Source organism: Lolium rigidum, chromosome 3 (genome assembly GCF_022539505.1).
Source record: "Lolium rigidum isolate FL_2022 chromosome 3, APGP_CSIRO_Lrig_0.1, whole genome shotgun sequence".
Taxonomy (NCBI): Eukaryota; Viridiplantae; Streptophyta; class Magnoliopsida; order Poales; family Poaceae; genus Lolium; species Lolium rigidum.
In genome coordinates, this window is record NC_061510.1 from 361,584,052 (window position 1) to 361,593,032 (window position 8,981).

The following is an 8,981-nucleotide window of genomic DNA, read 5'->3' on the forward strand; positions in this document are numbered from 1 at the left end:
TCTAAAGAGAATGACTAAATACCGTTCATAGGCCAAGAGTTGAACGGGCAACTAACTTAGTGGAAACATACATGATGATATATGTGGTTCACTGGGCATAGTTGTGTGCAGGAGATTCTTCTACTTCATGAAAACTTCCAACAATGAATTGAGTATATATATGTGGATATATTTAAGGAAGAAGTTTGAAACATTTGAATGGATTCAAATAAATTTCAGCATGAAGTGGAAATCATCGTAATAGAAAAGTCAAATATCTATGATTGGATCATAGTGGAAATATTTGAATTACGAGTTTTAGCGAACATCTAAGAGAGTTATGAAGTTGTTCTACAACTCACGTTTCTTGGAGTATCATAGTGATGATGAAGTATCCGAGAGACGTATCCAAACCTTGTTGGATCAAAGATGAGATAAAATATTGATGCCATTATATTTTTATGGATTATGCTTTAGAGACTACCGCTTTTACACTGAATAGAGCATCATCATGATCTGTTGAAATGACACCATACAAGTTATGGCATGGGTATAAACCCTAATAGTCCTTTCTTAAAATTTTGGTATAAGTAAATGAGTTTACAACCAAAACCGGATGAATGTCTTTGTTGGTTATCCCAAGAGAATGGATTGAGAATTCTTCCTACTATGAAGTAAAAGACAAAAGTGTTTGTTAATGTTACTTGCTTATTTCCAAGAAATTGTTTTCTAGCGAAGTATTTGAGTGGGAGGACAATAGAACTTGATAAGGTTTATGAACCTGAGCATAATGATCAGAGTAGCGCAGCATCGGAATTGGTTCCGGAAGCGGCCACGACGATCATGGCTCCCATGACTACAAAGTGTTTTAGTCATGGAGATCGAAGTACCTATTGAATCTTGTAGGTATTGTTTACTTTGTGATCAAATAAATGATTTGTGGACAAAAGATTGATTTTGAACAATGATAAACCAACTACATACAAAGAAGTTATGATGGGCCCTGACTCCGTTAAAATGGATATTGAAAGATCGAGATGTCGCCTAGAGGGGGGGGGGGGTGAATAGGCAATTACAAACTCTTGCGGATTTGTCTTGTAAGAATGCGGAATTAAACTAATGTTTAGTTTACAAGCACAAACCCTAAATATGCTAAGCTCAACTAAGTGTGACAATGGCAACTAGAGCTAAGCAAGATAGGCACAAGATATATGTAGCACAAGTGATAGCAAGATATATGTACTTCAAGCACGATGGCTATCACAAGGAAAGAGAGCTCGGGTATAGAAATAACCGAGGCACGCGGAGACGAGGATGTATTCCCGTGTTCCCTTGCTTTGCAACAAGGTACGTCACGTTTGGAGGAGTGGAGGTCCCACGAAGGATTCCCCGCGCCACGAAGGCTCACCCTATTCTCCGAACCACACCCACGAAGGATAATGGCCCTTTCCTTATGGTTAGCTTTTCCTCCGCTCCGGAGATGGCAAGCTCCACAACCACTTCACAAGCTCCACGAAGGAGAAGCCCGGGCCTCTTCACAATCTTCTTGAAGAGATCACCGGAGCACCAACCGCCAAGCCAACTAGGAGGTTTCCCTCCAAGAGTAACAAGCTCACGGTCTCTCACTCGAACTAATCGTGGTGGAGAGCTCAACACTATGCAATGATGCAAAGCAAGAACACCGGAGGTGTTCAAGTCCTTCACACTCAAATCCCACCAAAGCAACGAATGCTAGGATGAGATTGGAGAGGAAGAACAAGGGGGAAAGTCAACTAAAGACTCCAAGATCTAGATCCCAAGAGATTCCCTCACTAAGAGAAGAAATGGTTTGGTGGAAGTGTAGATCTAGATCTCCTCTCTCAAATCCTCAAATATGAGCAAGAATCATGGGGGGAACAAGAGAGAGAGCAACTTCTTCAAATGCAACAATGGAGGTGAGAGAATGGGGAAGAAGTAGTTGCTCAAGGTGGAAGAAGGGCTATTTATAGTCTAGGGAGAAAAATAACCGTTGGAGAAAAAGAAGGGTGAAAATCGCATTAAAATCGGGCAAGAAAAGCAGCCCGGCCCGGCCGGCAGGCCGGTCCGACCGGAGCTCGGGCTGGGGAGGCCGGTCAGGCATCCGGTCGGGCCGGCCAGCCAGCCGGGCGGGGCACATGGGCCTCGTGGAGGCGCCAGGCCCAGGCGGGGCGAGCCGGCCGCGTGGACCGCGCGTGGGCGGCGGTCAAGGCGAGCGGCGCGCGATCCGGAGCAGGCCCCGGTCGGGCCGGGTGGGAAGCTGGGCGGCCCGGTGGGAAGCTGGGCGCTGGGCCGGATGGGGCGGTGGCCCGGTCACGGTCCGGTCGGACCGGAGGGCTGGCTGGGCTGGCCAGCGTCTGGGCCGGTTGGCCGGTCGGAGACCGGGTGGGCCGGTGTGTGGCCCGGTCGACCGGTCGGAGACCGGGCAGCCGTCCCCTTTTTCTTTTTCTTCTTTTACCTTTTCTTTAATAACTATTGCTCCCGAACTCCGATTGACATGAAACCAATTTTGTTGGAAAGATAACGACGAATAGAACCCCAACAAAAACTGGAAATATGGAGACTCCACTCAGAACATTTTAGATGATTTTAGAGAGGGAGTCTCCCACCGTCAAGAAACGGTGAAGACGTCCAAACTCGAAAACGCAATAGAAGATGCATGCGGATTCCGTTTTCGATGAACTTGGGCTTGTTGTAAAGCTAGCAACAAGCTCAAGAACCTCACACGGAGAAACACCAAGAAGCAATAAGGATATGCAAAGTATGCAAACGGTTGAGCTCCCTAAGACGATGTGATCAAGTTACCCAACCGAAAGCCCCTCTTGATAGTGCGGCTATCTATCCTATAATCCGGTCTCCCAACATCCACCTTGAGACCGGTAAAAGGAAAACCTAGCAAGGCCATACCTTTGCCTTGCGCATCCCGCTTGATCTTGATGATAACTCTTCAAGCTCTACCCAAGCCGGAATGCCTCACTTGATCAATGTTGCTTCGTGAAGACTCACAAATACTCCCTCATACACTATGATGGGAAAGCTCCATTGATGCACATCTTCACATGTCCATTATCACCAAATGGACGGCAAGCTTCAAGCATGTGATCCACTTGAGATGCTCATCTTGAACTTGCCCAACTCAATCCTTGTATCTTCTCATACTCACATAAGATAGAGCATGGCTAATACTGAGTTTCACATAAGAGCTCCATCTTCATTTCTTCTTCTTGATCATATCACATATGTATCTTCATAACCGATGATCTTGATGCCAATACACAAGGTATACCTTTATCTTCATGGCATCCATACTTGAATCCAACACATGGAGAGCAAGTAGTACCTATGGAATATTCCTTCATATAAACTCAATGAAAACATTAGTCCATAGGGGTTGTCATTAATTACCAAAACCACACATAGGGGCAATGTACCCTTACAATCTCCCCCATTTTGGTAATTGATGACAACCACAATAAGAGGGTTTATATAATGAATATTAGTGACAAGTACGCAACTTATCCGAGAATAAGTTGTATACAAGAGGTTGTATTTGATATGGTCAAGTAACACAAAGCTACTAGCCCATATCAAAACCGGCTCTACTCACACAATTACAACAATTGCAATGGATGTGAGTAGAACCAATATATATAGAGAAAACTCCCCCACAATGTATGCACGTGTGATGAACATGAATTCATTGCATACATTGTCAAGATCAACCATGCAAGACATATAAATATGGAATGCATGAGAGGCAAAACACTTAAGCACAAACCAAGCTTAAGTATAAAACCATTCCCTTAAACCCTCTAAACTTCTCCCCCATTGGCATCGATTGTCAAAATGGGTGAAAAACTTAGAAGGCCAATATAATGTGAGTTCCTCCCCAAAGTGTGCACTTCTCATAATTTGAGCGGAATCAAGTGCACATATCCAATGATGAATACTTGAAGGAAATCAAACTATATTGAGGATCAAAGATTGCATAAAGATAACATGGTGAAGTGAGCTTCAACAAATAAAGCAAGCAATCAAAGATCCAATTGGATAAACAAAGATATCATGATAAGAGAGATATAGTGCTTCTAGAAATAAGAAAGCTCCCCAAGGTTTGTGCACAATTTATAATGTTTGCATTTGAATACAATGTGCACAAACATGGAATCCTCACTCCCTATATATCATTTAGAACACAACTAAGATAACTAGAGTATGCTTATCAAGAACAACTTTAGTCCAACAATTACGGGATATGAGTGCATGAAGAAAATAAATAAACCAAGCACTCATAAATTTTCTTTACCAACCCACTAAAAACAAAAGGGGTAAAAGATGGTCGGCAAAGAGCAAGGATATCAAGATGATGGATTAACGCTCTTATGTATATGAGTTTCTAAAGTGGACAAAGTGATCCATAAAGAAACATGCACACACAGGAGGTTAACAAAAAAGATAAGACAAGATATCCAAGATGAAGTCATAAAATATACCAAAGGATGTTTGCTTAAGAAGCATATATATAGCCTATGGCTCCAATTTTCACTTATGGTATATGAATGAACTTCAACCAAGTTAAACCTCAAAAACATTACAACTAACAATAAGGGAAGTAGAGCTAGTTGGAGTGTTTTGAGAAAGGCAACAAGTATCACAAAAATGGATTTATTTCACAAATTCATCAATATTGCACACAAGAGCTCTTTGAGGAATTGATATGCAATAAATTGCTAGAGGTCATATTTGTGATAGGTGAATCATAAAATATGATATATATATATAACCTATCATATGCATCATCTCAAATTACTCAAATGTTCAATAAGAAGTTTTATTATAAAAGGGTTTTTCAAGAACCGCAATATTTTCGAAATAAATAATTTCATGCCAAGATACAACCTACAAGAGGTTGGATGCTATATGAGAGTGCATGAATAAGATACTTGTTACCGAGATGGCAATGGCTTGATGTAGTAGATAAGAGTTCATCGATCATCCTAGCTTGACTCCAATCCTCATATGGTGACAACACCTTCATTATAGATGAGACAAGCCTCCATTGCATCTCCAATGTACCTAAAACATCATTCAAGTACATCTTGGTCCCCAAACTCATTGGGTCCAACATGGTTAGACTAACCACAATATATAGGACACACTCCATATAAACATGTGCATATTTAGATGAAATTTGAATTTCATGCACATCTTAGCCATTTAGGATTTGATGGAGTATATCATACATAATGGATCAAAAGAAAGCAAGCATGCTACAAGTATAAACAAATTACATATAAGCATGCACAATTTTTTTTTTTTTAAAGATCCAAGAAAGATATACTTTGGACAAAACACTAAAAGAATTCAATAAGGCATAGAGGTGTCACAAAACAAATTTGTTGTCCAAATTATATCTAAGAAACAAATCACAAATGATTTGTTCAACAAAGTTCAACAAGTGAACTAAGAAGAAACCATTGAGCATAAAGGATGAAATAAAGCAAACATGCTCAAAGATTTATCTCATTTAACAAATAAAGCATAGAAGAAGGAATGAGATAGCAAAACTTCCCAAAAGAGCAAGGTTCAAACAAATAAACCAAACCCTCTACACTTTTCACAATGGCACAATGTACCGTAAGGAAAAGGTTTGTCTTCCAAAACAAACACTTGATATGAATTAAGAGAATTTATCAAAAGATTTTTCAAAGGGACAAGGAAGACAAATGGGAGCAACAAAGATTTCTTGGAAATAAAATAAGTAAATAAGAAGCACTCCAAGGTGAAGATGATCCATGAATTCAACCACATACAAGGTTATCAATTGTCAAAGACAATGAGTATATTGGAAATAATTTCCGGTGGTGAAATAACAATGGTAGTAAGGATCAACTTCACAATAAAAGGCATAAGATAAGTATATAGAATTAAGCACTATGCATGGATGAAGATTCTTGATAGCTTCAACTAGTCAAACAATCACGCACGGCAATGATTAGAATAACTTGAAGCAAACGGTGTCCCAAATAAGATATAGAGATATGTTCTTAAGGAAAAACCGCACCAAGAATTTCTTATTCAAACAAGAACCAAAAGATGAGCAATAAAATCTTTTTACTACAAGAGGAGCTTGTTTGAGCAAACATGCCACCTAGAAACAAGATAATTAAGAGTATCAACTCTAAGTGGCATAACCTCATATGTTCACATTTTCTAGGCTTGTGATATGTACAAAACATATTACTCCCCCATAATGTGATAAGTCATTTCTTCCCAAACAAGAGGCAACTAAAATTTAACTAGAGATGATTAATGGATATTTTAGAATTTGAATTTCTCATGAGTATGACACACCACATAGTGACTAGATAATCTTACAATATCAATACTAAGTGGTGGTACCCATGTACACATTTTTTTTTTTAAAGAAAGAGAGATGCACAAAGCATATCACTCCCCCAAAATGGGATGTTCCATTAATCACTTCAAAGAGAGCCAAATAAAATATCATCAAGATGCATTAGGCTCAAAACAATACACAAGTATATGATGAGTCAAACAAACATACTTGAATACACAAGATAGGTAAGTAAGACACAACACATACACACAAATATTTGGTACAAAACCAAACATGCAAAGGGGCAAGTAACTTACAATATACATGAAGATTTGAAATATAAGTTACCGCAAGGAGGAACATTGGATATAAGATATAGATGATAATCCATATGACTTGGCTTGGTAAAAACATAATATATGAAGATCCCTTAATTCTTCATGAAGTAGCCAAGTCTCCAATTCCCTCCGCTTGTACCTATTGATCAAGTTTGAGATTGTTGGTCCCCAACCAAGTTGGGTCCTAAGAGGTTAGTCACAATAGGTTTGGCAACCCAAATGGTTCTTTTCTTGAAACCACTTTGAGTTCCAACAAACTTGGCAAACACATTGCCATCCTTATCCTTCCCTAGAGAATAATCATTATCAACAATTATAGGGTTAGATAAGGTACCTCCTAAGCAAGAAGAAGCAAAGTGCCCCTTCTCACGACATAAGTAGCAAGTGTTCCCCTTTCTCTTCTTTATTGATTTCTTCTCTTGGGGAACAAAATCTTGATTCTTCTTGGGAAGTGCCCTATCTTCAACTTGAGGTCGAGCATGAGCTTGACCTTGACCTTGTGGCCGTTTCCCTTGTTGTTTCTCACTCAAGTGCTTCTTCTTCTTCAATGGGCATGATCTAACATGATGCCCTTCAACCTTGCACTTGAAGCAAACCAACTTGGCCGGATCCTTGACTTTGTCTTGGCCCTTCTTCTTGTTGCTCTTGCTCTTGGACTTGTTCTTGTTATTGGAGTTGAATCCAAGTCCACTTTTGTCATTGGGGGATTGTTGCACACTTAGCATCTTGTCAAGTGCGGATTTCCCTTCATGATGCTTTTCCAAGTCTTTCTTCAAAGAAAGGACTTGAGCCTCGAGCTCTTTTATTTCCTCTACATGGTTAGTAGAAATACAAGTACTAGAGGAAGTAGAAGCTTCATTGTTAGAGCAACAAGGCAAATCAAGTAATCCAACACAAGGTGTATCACTAGTTTGACTAGATGGATTACACGGACTAGCACATGGCAATATAACATTTTGGGTAGAGATTGTGCTAATGTCCACATGAGGCTCACAAGATGTTACCTTAGTAATACTAGCCTCATGAGCTAACTTTAGCTCATCGTAGGAAGTTAGAAGATCCTCAAGAGAGTGTGAGAGCGTTTTATTGTTTTCTTCCAATTCCCTACAATTGCTAGTTAGCAACTCAAGTTGAGCCCTTAACTCAACATTCTCCTTTAAGATAGATGCTTCACAAGAAGTAGAGTTAGTAGCACAAGCATCAACAATAGTTTTCTCATTTTCATGCATATAGGATTCAATTTTTTGTGTAAGCATGAAATTAGTATGCTTCTCATCTTTTAGCTCATGCTTGAGGAGAGTGAATCTCATTTCCCCATTTTCAATATGGGACTCCAACTCCACTATGGTTTCCCTATATTTATTCAAGGTATCCATAGAGTGTTCGAGATAAGCACGAGCTTCTTTATTACCACGAAGAGAACCATATACCATTGCCATATCATGCACCAAGGTATTATGTTCTTCATCATTATCATCATCATCACTCTCATCATTAGAGGATGTGTTAGGAGTCAAAGTAGGAGATACCTTTGATCCATTTGCCATAAGGCACATGTGCATACCGGAGGATGAAGATGAAGGTATTCTTGAATCCTCATTTGAAATCATGTCTTGATCCATAGAGTGTTCGGTTTCCTCTACATTGTTAGTCAACAAGCAACTAGAGGAAATAGAAGCATTTTGATTATGGGAGCAAGACAAGGCAAGCATATCCTCATGAGATCTATGTAAGCAATTTACACATGATATGCAAGAACTATCAACACAAGCATGTAGATTATTTTCAATGCAAGATGTGTTTAAGTCCAAAGAGGAACCATTGCAATGAGATAGAGATGAAGAGTCATCACTAATGAGCACAATATCAACATTGCAATTTCCCTCACCACTCACCATATCATTACCTTGTGTCTTGCAACACGTTGGTGAAGTGGAAGAGGATGATATATCATCACGACCGGAGGTGGAAGCAACTTGGAGCTCTTCATGATGTGAAGGGGAAGAGAGCTCCTCGGAGTCACCACCGACCAATTGAGAAGTGGATCCACCAAACATTTCCTTAAGCTTGATCCACATCTCATGAGACGATTTTCGCTTTATATATATCAAGAACCTACGAAAATCGGGTCTCAAAGAGAATAAAAGCTCATTAGATACTTGAGCTTCAAGATGTAAGTTTTTCTCATCCTCTAAAGATAGATTTTGAGAATCCATCGGAGGAGAAAAACCGACATCTAGAAATTGCTCTATATGTGGACACAAGGTCCGAAGCTTACAAAGCAAGCAATTTCGCCACAAATGATAATT